The sequence below is a fragment of the Somniosus microcephalus genome, chromosome 6 (assembly GCF_052327205.1).
Source record: "Somniosus microcephalus isolate GS21.2 chromosome 6, FLI_Smic_1.0, whole genome shotgun sequence".
NCBI lineage: Eukaryota > Metazoa > Chordata > Chondrichthyes > Squaliformes > Somniosidae > Somniosus > Somniosus microcephalus.
Window position 1 is genome coordinate 16,483,686 of NC_140992.1, and position 24,965 is coordinate 16,508,650.

General features: G+C 50.2%; 1 protein-coding gene across 1 annotated transcript in view; it reads right to left on the minus strand.

Annotated features, from left to right (window-relative positions):
• LOC147115495 (P2Y purinoceptor 1-like) overlaps positions 1-14,409 on the minus strand; it is a 41,697-nt gene extending 27,288 nt beyond the window's left edge. Inside the window, exon 1 of the mRNA XM_085989764.1 lies at positions 13,764-14,409. The gene's annotated coding sequence lies outside the window, so the exon portion shown is untranslated. The remainder of the gene's footprint in view (positions 1-13,763) is intronic.
• Positions 14,410-24,965: the final 10,556 nt, after the last annotated feature.

Here is a 24,965-nt window from a genome sequence, read left to right on the forward strand (position 1 = left end):
CTCGGACAGTGACAGTGTAACTCGGACAGAGACAGTATAACTCGGACAGTGACAGTATAACTCGGACAGTGACAGTATAACTCGGAGTGACAGTGTAACTCGGACAGTGACAGTATAACTCGGACAGTGACAGTATAACTCGGACAGTGACAGTATAACTCGGAGTGACAGTATAACTCGGACAGTGACAGTGTAACTCGGACATTGACAGTATAACTCGGACAGTGACAGTATAACTCGGACAGTGACAGTATAACTCGGACAGTGACAGTATAACTCGGAGTGACAGTATAACTCGGACAGTGATAGTATAACTCGGAGTGACAGCATAACTCGGACAGTGACAGTGTAACTCGGACAGTGACAGTGTAACTCGGACAGTGACAGTATAACTCGGACAGTGACAGTATAACTCGGAGTGACAGTATAACTCGGACAGTGACAGTATAACTCGGAGTGACAGTATAACTCGGACAGTGACAGTATAACTCGGACAGTGACAGTATCACTCGAACAGTGACAGTATAACTCAGAGTGACATTATAACTCGGAGTGACATTATAACTCGGACAGTGACAGTATAACTCGGACAGTGACAGTATAACTAGGACAGTGACAGTATAACCCGGACAGTGAAAGTGTAACTTGTACAGTGACAGTATAACTCGGACAGTGACAGTATAACTCTGACAGTGACAGTGTAACTCGGACAGTGACAGTATAACTCGGACAGTGACAGTGTAACTCGGAGTGACAGTATAACTTGGACAGTGACAGTATAACTCGGACAGTGACAGTATAACTCGGAGTGACAGTATAACTCGGACAGTGACAGTATAACTCGGAGTGACAGAATAACTCGGACAGTGACAGTATAACCCGGAATGGCAGTATAACTCGGACAGTGACAGTGTAACTCGGACAGTGACAGTATTACTCGGACAGTGATAGTATAACTCGGACAGTGACAGTATGACTCGGAGTGACAGTATAACTCGGACAGTGACAGTGTAACTCGGACAGTGACAGTATAACTCGGACAGTGACAGTGTAACTCGGACAGTGACAGTATAATTCGGACAGTGACAGTATAACTCGGAGTGACAGTATAACTCGGACAGTGACAGTATAACTCGAACAGTGACAGTATAACTCGGACAGTGACAGTATAACTCGGAGTGACAGTGTAACTCGGACAGTGAGAGTGTAACTCAGACAGTGACAGTATAACTCGGACAGTGACAGTATAACTCAGAGTGACAATATAACTTGGACAGTGACAGTATAACTCGGACAGTGACAGTATAACTCGGACAGTGACAGTGTAACTCGGACAGTGACAGTGTAACTCGGACAGAGACAGTATAACTCGGACAGTGACAGTATAACTCAGAGTGACAATATAACTTGGACAGTGACAGTATAACTCGGACAGTGACAGTATAACTCGGACAGTGACAGTGTAACTCGGACAGTGACAGTGTAACTCGGACAGAGACAGTATAACTCGGACAGTGACAGTATAACTCGGACAGTGACAGTATAACTCGGAGTGACAGTGTAACTCGGACAGTGACAGTATAACTCGGACAGTGACAGTATAACTCGGACAGTGACAGTATAACTCGGAGTGACAGTATAACTCGGACAGTGACAGTGTAACTCGGACATTGACAGTATAACTCGGACAGTGACAGTATAACTCGGACAGTGACAGTATAACTCGGACAGTGACAGTATAACTCGGAGTGACAGTATAACTCGGACAGTGATAGTATAACTCGGAGTGACAGCATAACTCGGACAGTGACAGTGTAACTCGGACAGTGACAGTGTAACTCGGACAGTGACAGTATAACTCGGACAGTGACAGTATAACTCGGAGTGACAGTATAACTCGGACAGTGACAGTATAACTCGGAGTGACAGTATAACTCGGACAGTGACAGTATAACTCGGACAGTGACAGTATCACTCGAACAGTGACAGTATAACTCAGAGTGACATTATAACTCGGAGTGACATTATAACTCGGACAGTGACAGTATAACTCGGACAGTGACAGTATAACTAGGACAGTGACAGTATAACCCGGACAGTGAAAGTGTAACTTGTACAGTGACAGTATAACTCGGACAGTGACAGTATAACTCTGACAGTGACAGTGTAACTCGGACAGTGACAGTATAACTCGGACAGTGACAGTGTAACTCGGAGTGACAGTATAACTTGGACAGTGACAGTATAACTCGGACAGTGACAGTATAACTCGGAGTGACAGTATAACTCGGACAGTGACAGTATAACTCGGAGTGACAGAATAACTCGGACAGTGACAGTATAACCCGGAATGGCAGTATAACTCGGACAGTGACAGTGTAACTCGGACAGTGACAGTATTACTCGGACAGTGATAGTATAACTCGGACAGTGACAGTATGACTCGGAGTGACAGTATAACTCGGACAGTGACAGTGTAACTCGGACAGTGACAGTATAACTCGGACAGTGACAGTGTAACTCGGACAGTGACAGTATAATTCGGACAGTGACAGTATAACTCGGAGTGACAGTATAACTCGGACAGTGACAGTATAACTCGAACAGTGACAGTATAACTCGGAGTGACAGTATAACTCGGACAGTGACAGTATAACTTGGAGTGACTGTATAACTCGGACAGTGACAGTATAACTCAGACAGTAACAGTATAACTCGGACAGTGACAGTATAACTCGGACAGTGACAGTATAACTCGGACAGTAACAGTATAACTCGGACAGTGACAGTATAACTCGGACAGTGACAGTATAACTCAGACAGTGACAGCATAACTCGGACAGTGACAGTATAACTCGGACAGTGCCAGTATAACTCAGACAGTGACAGCATAACTCGGACAGTGACAGGAAACTCGGACAGTGACAGTATAACTCGGACAGTGACAGTATAACTCGGACAGTGACAGTGTAACTCGGACAATGACAGTATAACTCGGAGAGTGACAGTATAACTCGGACAATGACAGTATAACTCGGAGAGTGACAGTATAACTCGGACAGTGAAAGTATAACTCGGACAGTGACAGTATAACTCGGACAGTGACAGTGTAACTCAGACAGTGACAGTGTAACTCGGACAGTGACAGTATAACTCAGACAGTGACAGTGTATCTCGGACTGTGACAGTATAACTCGGACAGTGACAGTATAACTTGGACAGTGGCAGTATAACTCGGACAGTGACAGTATAACTCGGGCAGTGACAGTATAACTCAGAGTGACAATATAACTTGGACAGTGACAGTATAACTCGGACAGTGACAGTATAACTCGGACAGTGACAGTGTAACTCAGACAGTGACAGTATAACTCGGACAGTGACAGTATAACTCGGACAGTGACAGTGTAACTCAGAGTGACAATATAACTCGGACAGTGAGAGTGTAACTCGGACAGTGACAGTATAACTCGGACACTGACAGTATAACTCGGACAGTGACAGTATAACGCGTACAGTGGCAGTATAACTCAGAGTGACAATATAACTCGGACAGTGAGAGTGTAACTCGGACAGTGACAGTATAACTCGGACAGTGACAGTGTAACTCAGACAGTGACAGTATAACTCGGACACTGACAGTATAACTCGGACAGTGACAGTATAACTCGGACAGTGAGAGTGTAACTCAGACAGTGACAGTATAACTCGGACAGTGACAGTATAACTCAGAGTGACAATATAACTTGGACAGTGACAGTATAACTCGGACAGTTACAATATAACTCGGACAGTGACAGTGTAACTCGGACAGAGACAGTATAACTCGGACAGTGACAGTATAACTCGGACAGTGACAGTATAACTCGGAGTGACAGTGTAACTCGGACAGTGACAGTATAACTCGGACAGTGACAGTATAACTCGGACAGTGACAGTATAACTCGGAGTGACAGTATAACTCGGACAGTGACAGTGTAACTCGGACATTGACAGTATAACTCGGACAGTGACAGTATAACTCGGACAGTGACAGTATAACTCGGACAGTGACAGTATAACTCGGACAGTGACAGTATAACTCGGAGTGACAGTATAACTCGGAGTGACAGTATAACTCGGACAGTGACAGTATAACTCAGAGTGACAGTATAACTCGGACAGTGACAGTGTAATTCGGACAGTGACAGTGTAACTCGGACAGTGACAGTATAACTCGGACAGTGACAGTGTAACTCTGACAGTGACAGTATAACTCGGACAGTGACAGTATAACTCGGACAGTGACAGTATAACTCGGACAGTGACAGTATAACTCGGACAGTGACAGTATAACTCAGAGTGACAGTATAACTCGGACAGTGACAGTATAACTCGGAGTGACTGTATAACTCGGACAGTGACAGTGTAACTCGAACAGTGACTGTATAACTCGGACAGTGACAGTATAACTCGGACAGTAACAGTATAACTTGGAGTGAGAGTATAACTCGGACAGTGACAGTGTAACTCGGACAGTGACAGTATAGCTCGGACAGTGACAGTATAACTCGGACAGTGACAGTGTAACTCGGACAGTGACAGTGTAACTCGGACAGTGACAGTATAACTCGGACAGTGACAGTATAACTCGGACAGTGACAGTGTAACCCGGACAGTGACAGTGTAACTCGATCAGTGACAGTATAACTCGGACAGTGACAGTATAACTTGGAGTGAGAGTATAACTCGGACAGTGACAGTGTAACTCGGACAATGACAGTATAGCTCGGACAGTGACAGTATAACTCGGACAGTGACAGTGTAACTCGGACAGTGACAGTGTAACTCGGACAGTGACAGTATAACTCGGACAGTGACAGTATAACTCGGACAGTGACAGTGTAACCCGGACAGTGACAGTGTAACTCGGACAGTGACAGTATAACTCGGACAGTGACAGTATAACTCGGACAGTGACAGTGTAACTCGGGCAGTGACAGTATAACTCGGACAGTGACAGTATAACTCGGAGTGACAGGATAACTCGGACAGTGACAGTATAACTCGGACAGTGAGAGTATAACTCGGACAGTGACAGTATAACACGGAGTGACAGTATAACTCGGACAGTGACAGTATAACTCGGACAGTGATAGTATAACTCGGACAGTGACAGTATGACTCGGAGTGACAGTATAACTCGGACAGTGACAGTGTAACTCGGACAGTGACAGTATAACTCGGACAGTGACAGTGTAACTCGGACAGTGACAGTATAATTCGGACAGTGACAGTATAACTTGGAGTGACAGTATAACTCGGACAGTGACAGTATAACTCGGACAGTAACAGTATAACTCGGACAGTGACAGTATAACTCGGACAGTGACAGTATAACTCGGACAGTGACAGTATAACTCGGACAGTGACAGTGTAACTCGGACAGTGACAGTATAACTCGGACAGTGACAGTATAACTCGGACAGTGACAGTATAACTCGGACAGTGACAGTATAACTCGGACAGTGACAGTATAACTCGGAGTGACAGTATAACTCGGACAGTGACAGTATAACTTGGAGTGACTGTATAACTCGGACAGTGACAGTATAACTCAGACAGTAACAGTATAACTCGGACAGTGACAGTATAACTCGGACAGTGACAGTATAACTCGGACAGTAACAGTATAACTCGGACAGTGACAGTATAACTCGGACAGTGACAGTATAACTCAGACAGTGACAGCATAACTCGGACAGTGACAGTATAACTCGCACAGTGCCAGTATAACTCAGACAGTGACAGCATAACTCGGACAGTGACAGTATAACTCGGACAGTGACAGTATAACTCGGACAGTGACAGTATAACTCGGACAGTGACAGTGTAACTCGGACAATGACAGTATAACTCGGAGAGTGACAGTATAACTCGGACAATGACAGTATAACTCGGAGAGTGACAGTATAACTCGGACAGTGACAGTATAACTCGGACAGTGACAGTATAACTCAGAGTGACAATATAACTTGGACAGTGACAGTATAACTCGGACAGTGACAGTATAACTCGGACAGTTACAATATAACTCGGACAGTGACAGTGTAACTCGGACAGAGACAGTATAACTCGGACAGTGACAGTATAACTCGGACAGTGACAGTATAACTCGGAGTGACAGTGTAACTCGGACAGTGACAGTATAACTCGGACAGTGACAGTATAACTCGGACAGTGACAGTATAACTCGGAGTGACAGTATAACTCGGACAGTGACAGTGTAACTCGGACATTGACAGTATAACTCGGACAGTGACAGTATAACTCGGACAGTGACAGTATAACTCGGACAGTGACAGTATAACTCGGAGTGACAGTATAACTCGGACAGTGATAGTATAACTCGGAGTGACAGCATAACTCGGACAGTGACAGTGTAACTCGGACAGTGACAGTGTAACTCGGACAGTGACAGTATAACTCGGACAGTGACAGTATAACTCGGAGTGACAGTATAACTCGGACAGTGACAGTATAACTCGGAGTGACAGTATAACTCGGACAGTGACAGTATAACTCGGACAGTGACAGTATCACTCGAACAGTGACAGTATAACTCAGAGTGACATTATAACTCGGAGTGACATTATAACTCGGACAGTGACAGTATAACTCGGACAGTGACAGTATAACTAGGACAGTGACAGTATAACCCGGACAGTGAAAGTGTAACTTGTACAGTGACAGTATAACTCGGACAGTGACAGTATAACTCTGACAGTGACAGTGTAACTCGGACAGTGACAGTATAACTCGGACAGTGACAGTGTAACTCGGAGTGACAGTATAACTTGGACAGTGACAGTATAACTCGGACAGTGACAGTATAACTCGGAGTGACAGTATAACTCGGACAGTGACAGTATAACTCGGAGTGACAGAATAACTCGGACAGTGACAGTATAACCCGGAATGGCAGTATAACTCGGACAGTGACAGTGTAACTCGGACAGTGACAGTATTACTCGGACAGTGATAGTATAACTCGGACAGTGACAGTATGACTCGGAGTGACAGTATAACTCGGACAGTGACAGTGTAACTCGGACAGTGACAGTATAACTCGGACAGTGACAGTGTAACTCGGACAGTGACAGTATAATTCGGACAGTGACAGTATAACTCGGAGTGACAGTATAACTCGGACAGTGACAGTATAACTCGAACAGTGACAGTATAACTCGGACAGTGACAGTATAACTCGGAGTGACAGTGTAACTCGGACAGTGAGAGTGTAACTCAGACAGTGACAGTATAACTCGGACAGTGACAGTATAACTCAGAGTGACAATATAACTTGGACAGTGACAGTATAACTCGGACAGTGACAGTATAACTCGGACAGTGACAGTGTAACTCGGACAGTGACAGTGTAACTCGGACAGAGACAGTATAACTCGGACAGTGACAGTATAACTCAGAGTGACAATATAACTTGGACAGTGACAGTATAACTCGGACAGTGACAGTATAACTCGGACAGTGACAGTGTAACTCGGACAGTGACAGTGTAACTCGGACAGAGACAGTATAACTCGGACAGTGACAGTATAACTCGGACAGTGACAGTATAACTCGGAGTGACAGTGTAACTCGGACAGTGACAGTATAACTCGGACAGTGACAGTATAACTCGGACAGTGACAGTATAACTCGGAGTGACAGTATAACTCGGACAGTGACAGTGTAACTCGGACATTGACAGTATAACTCGGACAGTGACAGTATAACTCGGACAGTGACAGTATAACTCGGACAGTGACAGTATAACTCGGAGTGACAGTATAACTCGGACAGTGATAGTATAACTCGGAGTGACAGCATAACTCGGACAGTGACAGTGTAACTCGGACAGTGACAGTGTAACTCGGACAGTGACAGTATAACTCGGACAGTGACAGTATAACTCGGAGTGACAGTATAACTCGGACAGTGACAGTATAACTCGGAGTGACAGTATAACTCGGACAGTGACAGTATAACTCGGACAGTGACAGTATCACTCGAACAGTGACAGTATAACTCAGAGTGACATTATAACTCGGAGTGACATTATAACTCGGACAGTGACAGTATAACTCGGACAGTGACAGTATAACTAGGACAGTGACAGTATAACCCGGACAGTGAAAGTGTAACTTGTACAGTGACAGTATAACTCGGACAGTGACAGTATAACTCTGACAGTGACAGTGTAACTCGGACAGTGACAGTATAACTCGGACAGTGACAGTGTAACTCGGAGTGACAGTATAACTTGGACAGTGACAGTATAACTCGGACAGTGACAGTATAACTCGGAGTGACAGTATAACTCGGACAGTGACAGTATAACTCGGAGTGACAGAATAACTCGGACAGTGACAGTATAACCCGGAATGGCAGTATAACTCGGACAGTGACAGTGTAACTCGGACAGTGACAGTATTACTCGGACAGTGATAGTATAACTCGGACAGTGACAGTATGACTCGGAGTGACAGTATAACTCGGACAGTGACAGTGTAACTCGGACAGTGACAGTATAACTCGGACAGTGACAGTGTAACTCGGACAGTGACAGTATAATTCGGACAGTGACAGTATAACTCGGAGTGACAGTATAACTCGGACAGTGACAGTATAACTCGAACAGTGACAGTATAACTCGGAGTGACAGTATAACTCGGACAGTGACAGTATAACTTGGAGTGACTGTATAACTCGGACAGTGACAGTATAACTCAGACAGTAACAGTATAACTCGGACAGTGACAGTATAACTCGGACAGTGACAGTATAACTCGGACAGTAACAGTATAACTCGGACAGTGACAGTATAACTCGGACAGTGACAGTATAACTCAGACAGTGACAGCATAACTCGGACAGTGACAGTATAACTCGGACAGTGCCAGTATAACTCAGACAGTGACAGCATAACTCGGACAGTGACAGGAAACTCGGACAGTGACAGTATAACTCGGACAGTGACAGTATAACTCGGACAGTGACAGTGTAACTCGGACAATGACAGTATAACTCGGAGAGTGACAGTATAACTCGGACAATGACAGTATAACTCGGAGAGTGACAGTATAACTCGGACAGTGAAAGTATAACTCGGACAGTGACAGTATAACTCGGACAGTGACAGTGTAACTCAGACAGTGACAGTGTAACTCGGACAGTGACAGTATAACTCAGACAGTGACAGTGTATCTCGGACTGTGACAGTATAACTCGGACAGTGACAGTATAACTTGGACAGTGGCAGTATAACTCGGACAGTGACAGTATAACTCGGGCAGTGACAGTATAACTCAGAGTGACAATATAACTTGGACAGTGACAGTATAACTCGGACAGTGACAGTATAACTCGGACAGTGACAGTGTAACTCAGACAGTGACAGTATAACTCGGACAGTGACAGTATAACTCGGACAGTGACAGTGTAACTCAGAGTGACAATATAACTCGGACAGTGAGAGTGTAACTCGGACAGTGACAGTATAACTCGGACACTGACAGTATAACTCGGACAGTGACAGTATAACGCGTACAGTGGCAGTATAACTCAGAGTGACAATATAACTCGGACAGTGAGAGTGTAACTCGGACAGTGACAGTATAACTCGGACAGTGACAGTGTAACTCAGACAGTGACAGTATAACTCGGACACTGACAGTATAACTCGGACAGTGACAGTATAACTCGGACAGTGAGAGTGTAACTCAGACAGTGACAGTATAACTCGGACAGTGACAGTATAACTCAGAGTGACAATATAACTTGGACAGTGACAGTATAACTCGGACAGTGACAGTATAACTCGGACAGTTACAATATAACTCGGACAGTGACAGTGTAACTCGGACAGAGACAGTATAACTCGGACAGTGACAGTATAACTCGGACAGTGACAGTATAACTCGGAGTGACAGTGTAACTCGGACAGTGACAGTATAACTCGGACAGTGACAGTATAACTCGGACAGTGACAGTATAACTCGGAGTGACAGTATAACTCGGACAGTGACAGTGTAACTCGGACATTGACAGTATAACTCGGACAGTGACAGTATAACTCGGACAGTGACAGTATAACTCGGACAGTGACAGTATAACTCGGACAGTGACAGTATAACTCGGAGTGACAGTATAACTCGGAGTGACAGTATAACTCGGACAGTGACAGTATAACTCAGAGTGACAGTATAACTCGGACAGTGACAGTGTAATTCGGACAGTGACAGTGTAACTCGGACAGTGACAGTATAACTCGGACAGTGACAGTGTAACTCTGACAGTGACAGTATAACTCGGACAGTGACAGTATAACTCGGACAGTGACAGTATAACTCGGACAGTGACAGTATAACTCGGACAGTGACAGTATAACTCAGAGTGACAGTATAACTCGGACAGTGACAGTATAACTCGGAGTGACTGTATAACTCGGACAGTGACAGTGTAACTCGAACAGTGACTGTATAACTCGGACAGTGACAGTATAACTCGGACAGTAACAGTATAACTTGGAGTGAGAGTATAACTCGGACAGTGACAGTGTAACTCGGACAGTGACAGTATAGCTCGGACAGTGACAGTATAACTCGGACAGTGACAGTGTAACTCGGACAGTGACAGTGTAACTCGGACAGTGACAGTATAACTCGGACAGTGACAGTATAACTCGGACAGTGACAGTGTAACCCGGACAGTGACAGTGTAACTCGATCAGTGACAGTATAACTCGGACAGTGACAGTATAACTTGGAGTGAGAGTATAACTCGGACAGTGACAGTGTAACTCGGACAATGACAGTATAGCTCGGACAGTGACAGTATAACTCGGACAGTGACAGTGTAACTCGGACAGTGACAGTGTAACTCGGACAGTGACAGTATAACTCGGACAGTGACAGTATAACTCGGACAGTGACAGTGTAACCCGGACAGTGACAGTGTAACTCGGACAGTGACAGTATAACTCGGACAGTGACAGTATAACTCGGACAGTGACAGTGTAACTCGGGCAGTGACAGTATAACTCGGACAGTGACAGTATAACTCGGAGTGACAGGATAACTCGGACAGTGACAGTATAACTCGGACAGTGAGAGTATAACTCGGACAGTGACAGTATAACACGGAGTGACAGTATAACTCGGACAGTGACAGTATAACTCGGACAGTGATAGTATAACTCGGACAGTGACAGTATGACTCGGAGTGACAGTATAACTCGGACAGTGACAGTGTAACTCGGACAGTGACAGTATAACTCGGACAGTGACAGTGTAACTCGGACAGTGACAGTATAATTCGGACAGTGACAGTATAACTTGGAGTGACAGTATAACTCGGACAGTGACAGTATAACTCGGACAGTAACAGTATAACTCGGACAGTGACAGTATAACTCGGACAGTGACAGTATAACTCGGACAGTGACAGTATAACTCGGACAGTGACAGTGTAACTCGGACAGTGACAGTATAACTCGGACAGTGACAGTATAACTCGGACAGTGACAGTATAACTCGGACAGTGACAGTATAACTCGGACAGTGACAGTATAACTCGGAGTGACAGTATAACTCGGACAGTGACAGTATAACTTGGAGTGACTGTATAACTCGGACAGTGACAGTATAACTCAGACAGTAACAGTATAACTCGGACAGTGACAGTATAACTCGGACAGTGACAGTATAACTCGGACAGTAACAGTATAACTCGGACAGTGACAGTATAACTCGGACAGTGACAGTATAACTCAGACAGTGACAGCATAACTCGGACAGTGACAGTATAACTCGCACAGTGCCAGTATAACTCAGACAGTGACAGCATAACTCGGACAGTGACAGTATAACTCGGACAGTGACAGTATAACTCGGACAGTGACAGTATAACTCGGACAGTGACAGTGTAACTCGGACAATGACAGTATAACTCGGAGAGTGACAGTATAACTCGGACAATGACAGTATAACTCGGAGAGTGACAGTATAACTCGGACAGTGACAGTATAACTCGGACAGTGACAGTATAACTCGGACAGTGACAGTGTAACTCAGACAGTGACAGTGTAACTCGGACAGTGACAGTATAACTCAGACAGTGACAGTGTATCTCGGACTGTGACAGTATAACTCGGACAGTGACAGTATAACTTGGACAGTGGCAGTATAACTCGGACAGTGACAGTATAACTCGGGCAGTGACAGTATAACTCAGAGTGACAATATAACTCGGACAGTGACAGTATAACTCGGACAGTGACAGTATAACTCGGAGTGACAGTGTAACTCGGACAGTGACAGTATAACTCGGACAGTGACAGTATAACTCGGACAGTGACAGTATAACTCGGAGTGACAGTATAACTCGGACAGTGACAGTGTAACTCGGACAGTGACAGTATAACTCGGACAGTGACAGTATAACTCGGACAGTGACAGTATAACTCGGACAGTGACAGTATAACTCGGACAGTGACAGTATAACTCGGACAGTGACAGTATAACTCGGAGTGACAGTATAACTCGGACAGTGACAGTATAACTCTGACAGTGACAGTATAACTCAGAGTGACAGTATAACTCGGACAGTGACAGTATAACTCGGAGTGACTGTATAACTCGGACAGTGACAGTGTAACTCGGACAGTGACTGTGTAACTCGGACAGTGACAGTATAACTCGGAGTGACAGTATAACTCGGACAGTATAACTCGGACAGTGACAGTATAACTCAGAGTGAGAGTATAACTCGGACAGTGACAGTGTAACTCGGACAGTGACAGTATAACTCGGACAGTGACAGTATAACTCGGACAGTGACAGTGTAACTCGGACAGTGACAGTGTAACTCGGACAGTGACAGTGTAACTCGGACAGTGACAGTATAACTCGGACAGTGACAGTATAACTCGGACAGTGACAGTGTAACTCGGACAGTGACAGTATAACTCGGACAGTGACAGTATAACTCGGGCAGTGACAGTATAACTCGGACAGTGACAGTATAACTCGGAGTGACAGTATAACTCGGACAGTGACAGTATAACTCGGACAGTGAGAGTATAACTCGGACAGTGACAGAATAACACGGAGTGACAGTATAACTCGGACAGTGACAGTATAACTCGGACAGTGACAGTATAACTCGGACAGTGACAGTATAACTCGGAGTGACAGTATAACTCGGACAGTGACAGTGTAACTCGGACAGTGACAGTGTAACTCGGACAGTGACAGTGTAACTCGGGCAGTGACAGTATAACTCGGACAGTGACAGTGTAACTCGGGCAGTGACAGTGTAACTCGGGCAGTGACAGTATAACTCGGACAGTGACAGTATAACTCGGAGTGACAGTGTAACTCGGACAGTGACAGAATAACTCGAAGTGACAGTGTAACTCGGACAGTGACAGTATAACTCGGACAGTGACAGTCTAACTCGGATTCTCCACTTCACCAGCTTGTCTGTGTGAAGTGTGCCCTGAACACTAATTATTGCTGAATTCCTGTGGAGAAAGGTGGAATCATTGCTGCAACAGTCACCCATTGATTTATCTGGGCCATCGCGTTCGCTGTGGATCAATGCACAAACTACATAAACCAGCCGCGTTACAGTACTCAATGAATCAAGCGGCACCACAGTTTTGCTCATAAATGAACTCAAGGCACGTTTGCCCCGCATGTTAAGCGATGAAAGTTGCCTACCACATGTTGCAGGTTTCAAAAACATTCAGCAGGGCCTTTCAGCCTGTCGTTGCGCACAGCAAGCTCCAAGAGCACTTGGGGTGTGGGGGAAAGAGAATCCCTGTTAAGTTGCCCCTGGCTTCTGATTCCTTCCATTGAGAGTGGCGACTCCCCCAGGACACACTCACTCACTCACACTCTCCCCCTGGCGCTTATCGTGGGGCAGGTCGAATCCTCGCTCTCCGCAAAGTGCCACCAAACGACACGCAGCGCACTTTCAGCACTCCTCTCGCTGCCACACCAGCCTGGCGGTCCTGTACATTTCTGACTCTGAAACTGATCGGCAGAAATGAAACGAAGAAAAGAGGGGTTGAGCTGGGTGGGTGGGTGAAAAATCTGTCAGGTTCAGCAGTCTTTCCTTTCCCCTTTCAGCCCAAATTGGATTTCAAACAATGCTGAAGTTGCAAGTCAGTCTAGCGAGAGAGAGAGAGAGACCGCCCTTTCACCTGACTTATTATGGGGATTCAAATTGCCCTTTGCCCTTCAGGGCAATCGCGAACCAGGCTTGCCTTTTAAACACACCGTTGCGGAAGTGATGAAATCGTCTCATTCCAGAGGGAAGATCTTAAAGCAATTGGAACATGCTCCGAACGATCATCTTAGAAATGCACCAACCAGAGGAATACATTCTCGTACTGGGAGTAACACTGGATTGATTGACTGCTACCAGCCATAAACATACAGGTGTTTAAGCGAGTGTTCAAACTAAGTTGTTTTTATGGTTCCTGAAACAGTGCTATAGGTTGTAATGCACAGTAGATTCTTCTTCCAAGTTTTTTTTAACCGTTCGTCTAATACAATATTTTTCAAACTTTTTTCGGTGTGGAAACTCTGAAAATATTGGCACATTTTTATGGAAACCCTTACCCCAACTCTCCCCTGACCCTAACTCTCCCCTGACCCTAACTCTCCCCCGACCCCAACTCTCCCCTGACCCTAACTCTCCCCTGAACCTAACTCTCCCCCGACCCCAACTCTCCCCTGACACTAACTCTCCTCTGACCCTAACTCTCCCCTGACCCTAACTCTCCCGACACTAACTCTCCCCTGACCCTAACTCTCCCCTGACCCTAACTCTCCCCTGACACTAACTCTCCTCTGACCCTAACTCTCCCCTGAACCTAACTCTCCTCCGACCCTAACTCTCCCCTGACCCTAACTCTCCCCCGACCCCAACTCTCCCCTGACACTAACTCTCCTCTGACCCTAACTCTCCCCTGAACCTAACTCCCCCCTGACCCTAACTCTCCCCCGACCCTAACTCTCCCCTGACCCTAACTCTTCCGACACTAACTCTCCCCTGACCCTAACTCTCCGCTGACCCTAACTCTCCCCTGACACTAACTCTCCCCTGACCCTAACTCTCCCCTTATCCTAACTCTCCCCTGACCCTAACTCTCCCCCGACCCTAACTCTCCTCTGAACCTAACTCTCCCCTGACCCTAACTCTCCCCTGACCCTAACTCTCCCCTCACCCTAACTCTCCCCTCACTCTAACTCTCCCCTGACCCTAACTCTCCCCTGACCCTAACTCTCCGCTGACCCTAACTCTCCCCTGACCCTAACTCTCCCCTGACCCTAACTCTCCCCTCACTCTAACTCTCCCCTGACCCTAACTCTCCCCTGACCCTAACTCTCCGCTGACCCTAACTCTCCCCTGACCCTAACACTCTCCTGACTCTAACTCTACCCTTACTCTAACTCTTCCCTGACCCTAACTCGCCCCTGACCGTAACTCCCCCTAACTCTCCCCTGACCCTAACTCTCCTCTGAACCTAACTCTCCCCTGACCCTAACTCTCCCCTGACCCTAACTCTCCCCTCACTCTAACTCTCCCCTGACCCTAACTCTTCCCTGACCCTAACTCTCCCCTGACCCTAACTCTCCCCTGACCCTAACTCTCCCCTGACCCTAACTCTCCCCTGACCCTAACTCTCCCCTTACTCTAACTCTCCCCTGACGCTAACTCTCCCCTTACTCTAACTCTCCCCTGATCCTAACTCTCCCCTGACCCTAACTCGCCCCTGACCCTAACTCTCCCCTCACTCTAACTCTCCACTGACACTAACTCTCCCCTGACCCGAACCCTCCCCTGATACTAACTCTCCCCTGACCCTAACTCTCCCCTTACTCTAACTCTCCCCTTACTCTAACTCTCCCCTGACCCTAACTCTCCCCTTACTCTAACTCTCCCTTTACCCTAACTCTCCCCTTACTCTAACTCTCCCCTTACCCTAACTCTCCCCTGACCCTAACTCTCCCCTTACTCTAACTCTCCCCTTACCCTAACTCTCCCCTTACTGTAACTCTTCCCTGTCCCTAACTCTCCCCTGACCCTAACTCGCCACTGACCCTAACTCTCCCCTTACTCTAACTCTCCCCTGACCCTAACTCTCCCCTGACCCTAACTCGCCCCTGACCCTAACCCTCCCCTTATCCTAACTCTCCCCTGACCCTAACACTTCCCTGTCCCTAACTCTCCCCTGACCCTAACTCTCCCCTGATGCTAACTCTCCCCTGACCCAAACTCTCCCCTGACCCTAACTCTCCCCTGACCCTAACTCTCCCCTCACTCTAACTCTCCCCTGACCCTAACTCTCCCCTGACCCTAACTCTCCGCTGACCCTAACTCTCCCCTGACCCTAACACTCTCCTGACTCTAACTCTACCCGTACTCTAACTCTTTCCTGACCCTAACTCGCCCCTGACCGTAACTCCCCCTAACTCTCCCCTGACCCTAACTCTCCTCTGAACCTAACTCTCCCCTGACCCTAACTCTCCCCTTATCCTAACTCTCCCCTGACCCTAACTCTCCCCCAACCCTAACTCTCCTCTGAACCTAACTCTCCCCTGACCCTAACTCTCCCCTGACCCTAACTCTCCCCTGACCCTAACTCTCCCCTCACTCTAACTCTCACCTGACCCTAACTCTCCCCTGACCCTAACTCTCCGCTGACCCTAACTCTCCCCTGACCCTAACTCTCCCCTGACCCTAACTCTCCCCTCACTCTAACTCTCCCCTGACCCTAACTCTCCCCTGACCCTAACTCTCCGCTGACCCTAACTCTCCCCTGACCCTAACACTCTCCTGACTCTAACTCTACCCTTACTCTAACTCTCCGCTGACCCTAACTCTCCCCTGACCCTAACACTATCCTGACTCTAACTCTACCCTTACTCTAACTCTTCCCTGACCCTAACTCGCCCCTGACCGTAACTCCCCCTAACTCTCCCCTGACCCTAACTCTCCTCTGAACCTAACTCTCCCCGAACCCTAACTCTCCCCTGACCCTAACTCTCCCCTGACCCTAACTCTCCCCTCACTCTAACTCTCCCCTGACCCTAACTCTTCCCTGACCCTAACTCTCCCCTGACCCTAACTCTCCCCTGACCCTAACTCTCCCCTGACCCTAACTCTCCCCTGACCCTAACTCTCCCCTGACCCTAACTCTCCCCTTACTCTAACTCTCCCCTGACCCTAACTCTCCCCTGACCCTAACTCGCCCCTGACCCTAACTCTCCCCTCACTCTAACTCTCCACTGATACTAACTCTCCCCTGACCCTAACCCTCCCCTGATCCTAACTCTCCCCTGACCCTAACTCTCCCCTTACTCTAACTCTCCCCTGACCCCAACTCTCCCCTTACTGTAACTCTTCCCTGTCCCTAACTCTCCCCTGACCCTAACTCGCCCCTGACCCTAACTCTCCCCTTACTCTAACTCTCCCCTGACCCTAACTCTCCCCTGACCCTAACTCGCCCCTGACCCTAACCCTCCCCTTATCCTAACTCTCCCCTGACCCTAACACTTCCCTGTCCCTAACTCTCCCCTGACCCTAACTCTCCCCTGACGCTAACTCTCCCCTGACCCTAACTCTCCCCTGACCCTAACTCTCCCCTGACTCTAACTCTCCCCTGACCTTAACTCTCCCCTTACCCTAACTGCAAATTCCGAGCTATTGTATTGTATTTGCACATTGTTAATCGGACAATCGAGCCCCCTCTGATGGATGCAGGCATACTGTAGTCATTTCACTCTGTGGTCTGCCTCTTACGCTGCATGTTATATCTAGAAAGAATGTTCCAGGAGAGTATGAAATGAAAGCAACCCATTACATTACCTCACCAACTTGAGTGTTATCGGATGTAACGGAAAACTAGTGCCATTATTGCAGAAAATGCTTTTACTTAGTTTATGATCGTTGGTGAAACACTTGGGTTTCTATGGCAATCCAACAGCTTCATGGCCAGAATTTTTTTTAACTGAATTCAAATTTTCAAACTGCCATGTTGGGATTCAAACTAGCGTTCTCTGGATTATTAGCCCGGGCCTCTGGACTACCGGTCCAGTAACTGAAAATTAGAAAACACCAGCTGATCACGGAGGAAACAGTAATATCTTCTTGCTCACCTCTTGACCTAGACAGAAACTGAGGTTGGAATCCAAAATGCCAGAATCCATCACTGTAACTAATTGAATTTTGCCTGAGCTAGATTTTTTTTAATTTACAATATTTTTATAATGCTAGATTCAGGTTTTTTTTCCTCCATAATAAGGCAGGAATTAGTCTCGGTAATATTGTTTTTGAAATGTTGATGGCTACAAAGAAGTAGGGTTGTTATCTATAATCTCAAACATTTTGGGATATTGTGAGAAGATGGTTCTCTGAGAGTCCAGGCATCATTCCATTCCATTCACACAGCAGGGGGCTTAACTGAGGCAGATATTTGGGAGCCTCGTGCTCACATTGCAAAAAGTAAGCAGTCACCTCGGGCTTATAACTTTGATTGAAAGCTGGGTGGACCGAGCCCCTTATCCAGCAGGAAGGAGATCGCAGAAGGAGGGGCTGGCGCCAATGTTTCTGGAGGTCCCGCGCAAGCCGGTCACCGGCCTTTGAATGGGAAAACCGCGCGTGCACGGAAATCTGATTGGGCCATGCAGCCCGTTAAAGGGGCCGTGCTCCCCCCAAAAATGAAAGGGAACATTGGCTGACACTCTTTAAGAATGAAAAGAAAATTGAAACCATTATTTGAAAAAGCTGCAAAGGGAGCATTCTGGAGTTGTCACGGGGCCGTGCATTCACGGGGCCGTTTTGCTAGGGTTTCGGTAGTGGACCCAAGCGCAGGAAACCTATCCCAGGACTCGAGACTGGGTAACACTCGAAAGGAGATTCAGTTGAGACTCGAAAACAGAGACACAGCAAGAGCTGTTACTTGCAGGCAGGCGAACCCAGGACTGACCAAAGAGGACAGGAAACAGGAAGCTTAAATACAGGCCAGAGTGGTCACGTGACATAATTAATCAAATGAGACAGGAGACAAATACATTAACAACACACAGGTGAGGCCAGAGGCACAGAGGACAAGACAAGGACAAAAAATGAACAACTTTATTCATTCTCTGCCTTGCTCTCTGTGCTGCTGGTCGAGCTGCAGGAGAGTGGAAAGTGGTGGTCTCCTTGACCAGGGAGAGGAGGAGAAGGAGAAACCCCAGACCACCACTACCACAAAGAGCAACAGCTACAACTGAGGTGCCTGGAGAGAGAAGAGGAGAGGGAAAAAGGAGGCCAACATCTACTAGAGGAGAGGCCTTTCCACCACTGCCTCCCCAAATTGGCCTCCATTCCAGGAGAGAGAGAGAGGGGAGAGGAGCAGCAAGCAATCAACACTCACCATCAACTGCTTGGAAGGAGGGAAGGTTAACAGCTTCTACTGAACATCTGCAGGTGGGTGTCATTTGGTGCATTCTCCGAAAGACTTTGTATTGTAGGTGGGGGGAGGAAAGAAGACCGGCCGGAACACCAAGGGGTGTCTGTGTGTGTGTGTGGCTCTTGTAGAATACTAGGCCACACACACCACTAATAAGCACCCCTTCTATTGCCTGGCCTGGGACAGCTGGAGCTGCCTAGGTGAAGTCTTTAAATCAATTAATACATCGTTAAGACCTGGTGTAGGACTGAGCCTGGGCATTCTCCAGCTTTCCCAGGCGAAGACATCTTCTCCCCCTGCCGGAAGACCACCAACAGAGACTTTGTTTTTTTCCATCAGAGAGTGCACCCCTGCTGACACCCACCCACCTACCATCCTGAGTGGCGACCCTGCCTTTGCGGCCTCCCTCCTTCCCACCCCCTCTCTCTCTCTCTTTGTCTCTCTCTGCTCTCTCTCTCAAGAGGCACCTCCATTAATCTTTTTCTTAATTGCCACTTGAGCAGAGGGGAGAAGGCCTCTCTCCCAATTCCATTCAACAAGGGGTGAGGTGGGCCTTTAATTTAACAGCTCCCTCTGCTCAAGGGAAGACTTTAAATAAAAACCGGAGGCCATTAACACCTTAAGGCCTGTGACTTGGGGTGGGTGTAGCCCTTTAAAAAAACCACCCCATAATGGCATCTACTTCTTCGCCGGTGGTGGGGCCGGCTAGGTCATATGCGGCGGTGGCAGCCACAGCCACGGCTGCATCCGCTGCTTCTGCCGCCCCGTCACCTTTCTCTTTAATAACCAAAAAGCTTGGGGTGAAGAGCTACACCCACCCCACAATGACAATTGAGGCGTGTGTAAAGGCCATGGCTGGGGTTGTCGGCCCTTCAGCCATCCTCGCCGCCTCAAAAATGTACGGGAAGGCTGTGTTCTTCCTGGGGTCGGAGCGGGCGGTGTCCCTGGCCGTCACCAAGGGGCTCACCATGGGCGGGACCTTTCTGCCGGTGGACCCCCTCGAGGCCACCGCACAGAGGGTGGTTATTTCCAACCTCACGCCCTTTGTTCCTGGTGAGCTCCTCCTCCCCCACTTACGTCAACTTGGGGAGGTGAGGTCGGGGATTACACCCATACCGCTCGGCTGCCGGGAAGCCAGCCTTCGGCACGTCTTCTCCTTCCAGCACCAGGTCTTTATTCAGCTGGTGCGGGAGGAGGACACCGACGGGGCATTTGTCGTCCTCCATGAGGGGACCGCCTATCGCGCCTTTTGGACGGCGGATGGTGTGCGGTGCCACGCCTGCAAGGAGGTGGGGTACATCAGGAGAAACTGCCCCGCCTCCAAGGCCGCCGGATCGTCTGGTGCGGCCAAGGCGGGCGCCGCCACTGCTCCTCTCCCCGGGTCTGGCCGCGCCCCCCAAACAACCGATGCGCGGTCGTCGTCGGAGGCCGATGCCATCACGGCCTCCGGCGGGGGGGAGGGAGTGCGTCCGGGCGGAAGGAAGGCGCGGAGGAAAGCCAAACACCTTAGGGCGAGCCCTTGAACCTAGAGCCCCTGACACCCGCGCTCCTCGCGGAGTTGGTCGGGGCAGACGAGGGTGGGAGGGACCTCATGCCCGAGCCTGTGGTCGTGACCACCGTGGTGGAAACGTCAATACCTGCAGCCGGGCTCGGGCCCGAGGCACCCGACAAGCCTGTTCCGCCGGAGGGAGCAGAGGAGGAGGCCTCTGGAGACATGGAGGTCTCCCTCGCTCCCTCCGTGCTAAAAAGAAGGCGCGACCCCCTAGAAGAGGAGGAGGACCGGGAGGAGGAAGGTCCCTCCGACCTGGGGGAGTTGTCGCCCGCCGCGGGTACTGAGACCCCCCCCCCGCTGTCACCATCACCAGCAATTGGCAGGGGTCGACTGTCCCTCGGGAGGCTGAGGCAGATTTGTCTGTCCAGCACGTGCCTCCCGGGGATGGGGACGAGACCCTGCTCGTGGGGGGGGTCGCGGAACAGCCCGCGGCAGAAATCGATATTTTATCTGTCCCATTACCCCTCGCCGGGTCGGGCGGCCTGGGGTCTGGTTCGGGCGAGCTGGAAGAAACTGAGTTCGCCCAATGCGACCCGGACATTTCCCAGGGGCTGCTCGACCAGGCTGAAATTTTAGTCCAGGACACCCCATCCGCTGGGTCAGAGGCTGGTGGCGAGGAGGTGGAAGGCCCCCTGACTGTGTCTCCGGCGCCGGATGTCCTGGAGGAATTTCAATTTGTTTTCTCCCCAATTTCTCCGGGTGTTCTGGCGTCTGAGGCGGAGGGGGGCTCTGAACCGCCGCCGTCTCCTGGCCCGGCGCCCCCGGAGGAGCCCAGGGAGGAATCCTCTGCCACCGATCCTGGGGGTGGGATCCGGGCAGAGGCGGGGCCGGCCGATGCGGCCGAGCCGTTCGCTGCGCACTGCACGATGGACGGGTCGGCCGCTGGTGGTGACCCACCGGAGGAGGACGGGGATTCGGTGATGGGCGCGGAGGACGAGTTGGATTCCATCGCCGACGAGGCGATGGATGACCTCGTGCCCCTCGCCGAGTCTCCCCTCATTCCCGTCAGGGAACTCTGGGATTTTGTGGCCGTGTGCCAGGGTCATCAAAACAAGACCCGGCTGGCCCTCACCAGGTGGTCGGAGCTGGCGCTGCTCATTGGGTCGGTCCGCGCCGCCGTCAAGACTATGGCCGCGGACGCGGACGTGAGCCCGCTCGAGCTGCGTCGTCTCAGGTCGTTCCTCACTGGGCTGCTGAGGGAGTGGCGGTCGACTAGAGGCTGCGCTCCCTCCCCCCGTTAGGTGTTGGTAGAGGCTGCACTATGCTTCTGATATGAAGATAACCATGGCCAGCCTCAACATCAACGGCAGCAGGGAGGCTCGCCGCAGATTTAATAACCTTTCGGTCCTTCGGGACGGGAAGTATGCGGTGTGCTTCCTGCAAGAAACCCACACTGTTCCGGGAGTCGAGGCCACGTGGCTCCTGGAGTGGCAAGGAGGGGTCAGCATGAGTCACCTCTCCAGCGTTTCCAGCGGGGTGGCTATCTTGCTGGTCCCGCATTTTCAGCCGGAGATCTTGGGGGTCAAGGAGCACGTGCCGGGCCACCTGCTCCAGGTCACTGTTCGCCTGGGGGGCGTGCCGCTCCATCTAGTGAACGTGTACACCCCTCAGGCCGTTGCGCAGCAAGTGCGCTTCTTTGAGGAAGTGTCCGCTCTTCTGGGCTCCATCGACGCGGGCGAGTGCGTCATCCTCGGGGGGGGATTTTAACTGCACCCTCGAGGCGAGGGACCGTTCGGCCCCCCAGCGATGCCCGGCGGCGATGGAGAAGTTGAGGGACCTGGTCGGGTCCTTCGTCTTGGTGGACGTCGGGTGACATCTCCACCCCGACTCCAGCGCCTTCACTAGCGTGAGGTCTGGAGGAGGATGGTCCAGAATCGACCGCCTTTATATTTCCCGGGCGTACGTCTCCTGCGTTCCGGCGGCTTCCATGTGGCCGGTGCCGTGCACGGACCACCACCTGGTGTGGGTGGAGCACGTTCCGCTGCACGCGCGGGGGGGTCCGCGTACTGGCATTTTAACAACCTGCTGCTGGAGGACGCGCGGTTCCAGGATTCGTTTCGTCGGTTCTGGGCCGACTGGAGAAGGAAGCGGGGGGGCTTCACCTCCTTGAGGCTATGGTGGGACGTGGGCAAGGCTCACGTCTGTCTCTTCTGTCAGGAGTACGCAAAGGGGTCGACCAAGAGGCGGGAGGCCCGGGTCGGGTGGTTGGAGAAGGAGGTGCTCGACCTGGAGTCCCGTCTCGGTCAAGTCGTCGAGGACCCGGCCCTGCGGAAGGTGTATGAAGAGAAGAAGGGTGCGCTGAAGGACCTGCAGCTCGTCGGGTCCTGAAGCGCGTACGTGAGGTCGCGGATCCAGTTCCTGCGGGACCTGGACCGCGGCTCCCCCTTCTTCTACTCGCTGGAAAAAAGACAGGGGGTCCGTAAGCAGCTCTTGGGGCTGCTGGCCGACGACGGATCTCTGGTCTCGGATCCGGAGGGAATCAGCGCGGAGGCCCGTGACTATTACGGGGCTCTGTTCTCTCTGGATCCGTCCAGCGAGGATGTGCGCAGAGTTTTGTGGGAGGACCTGCCGAAGGTCGGCCTGGAGGGCGCCGAAAAATTGGACGCTCCTCTGAGTCTGGAGGAGCTGACCGGCGCCCTCCTTCAGCTCTCCAGGGGAAAGTCCCCGGGGCTGGACGGGCTGACCGTGGAGTTCCACAGGGCGTTCTGGGACGTCTTGGGGGGCGACTACGCGTGGGTCCTGGGGGAAAGTTTGGCGACCGGGGAGATGCCCCTCTCTTGGCGCAGGGCGGTTATTGTCCTGCTGCCTAAGAAGGGCGATCTCCGCCTCCTTAAGAACTGGCGCCCGGTCTCCCTCCTCAGCACGGACTACAAAATTTTTGCCAGGGCCATGTCTGCTCGCCGAGGTGCCGTGCTGGCCCACATGATCCACCCCGCCCAGTCCTACACGGTCCCGGGCCGGACCATCCACGATAACATCCACCTGGTCCGGGACCTGGTCCACCATTCCCAGAGGGCTGGTCTGTCGGTCGCCTTCCTTTCCCGGGATCAGGAGAAGGCGTTCGACAGGGTAGATCACGAGTATCTCTTCGGGACTCTGCGCGCATTCGGGTTCGGGATTCATTTTGACGCCCGGATCCGACTTCTGTACGCTGCTGCAGAGTGTCTGATTAAGGTTAACGGGTCCTTGACGGCGCCCCTTCGCTTTGGGAGGGGGGTGCATCAGGGATGCCCCATGTCCGGCCAGTTATACGCCGTTTGCATAGAGCCTTTCCTGCGCCTCTTGCGGAAGAGGTTGACGGGACTGGTTCTGCAAGGGCCGGGCGTGGAGGTGGTCCTCTCGGCTTACGCCGATGACGTGCTCCTCACAGTCACGGATCCCGCTGAATTGCGGAGGATGCGGGAATGCCAGCAGATTTACTCGGACGCATCCTCCGCCAAGATCAACTGGGAGAAATGTTCCGGACTCCTGGTGGGTCAGTGGCGGGTGGACTCCCTGCCGGAGGAGTTCAGGCCCTTCGCCTGGAGCACCACGCACCTCCTCTACTTGGGAGTCTACCTTAGCCCTGCCGAGGACGCCTGGCCGGCGAACTGGCAAGAGTTGGAGGCCAAAGTCACCACCCGCTTAGGACGCTGGACAGGATTGCTCCGAGTGTTGTCCTACAGGGGTCGAGTGATGGTCATTAACCAACTGGTGGCCGCCATGTTGTGGTACCGGTTCGTCACTTTGATCCCTCCCCCTGCATTTGTCGCCAAGATACAGAAGAAGCTCGTCGACTTCTTCTGGGACAAAAGGAAGCATTGGGTCTCCCGCTTAGGGAGGGCGGTCAGGCGCTGGTGTGCCTCCGCACCCAGGCTGCGACTTTCCGTCTTCAGATGCTGCAGAGATACCTGTATGTCGAGA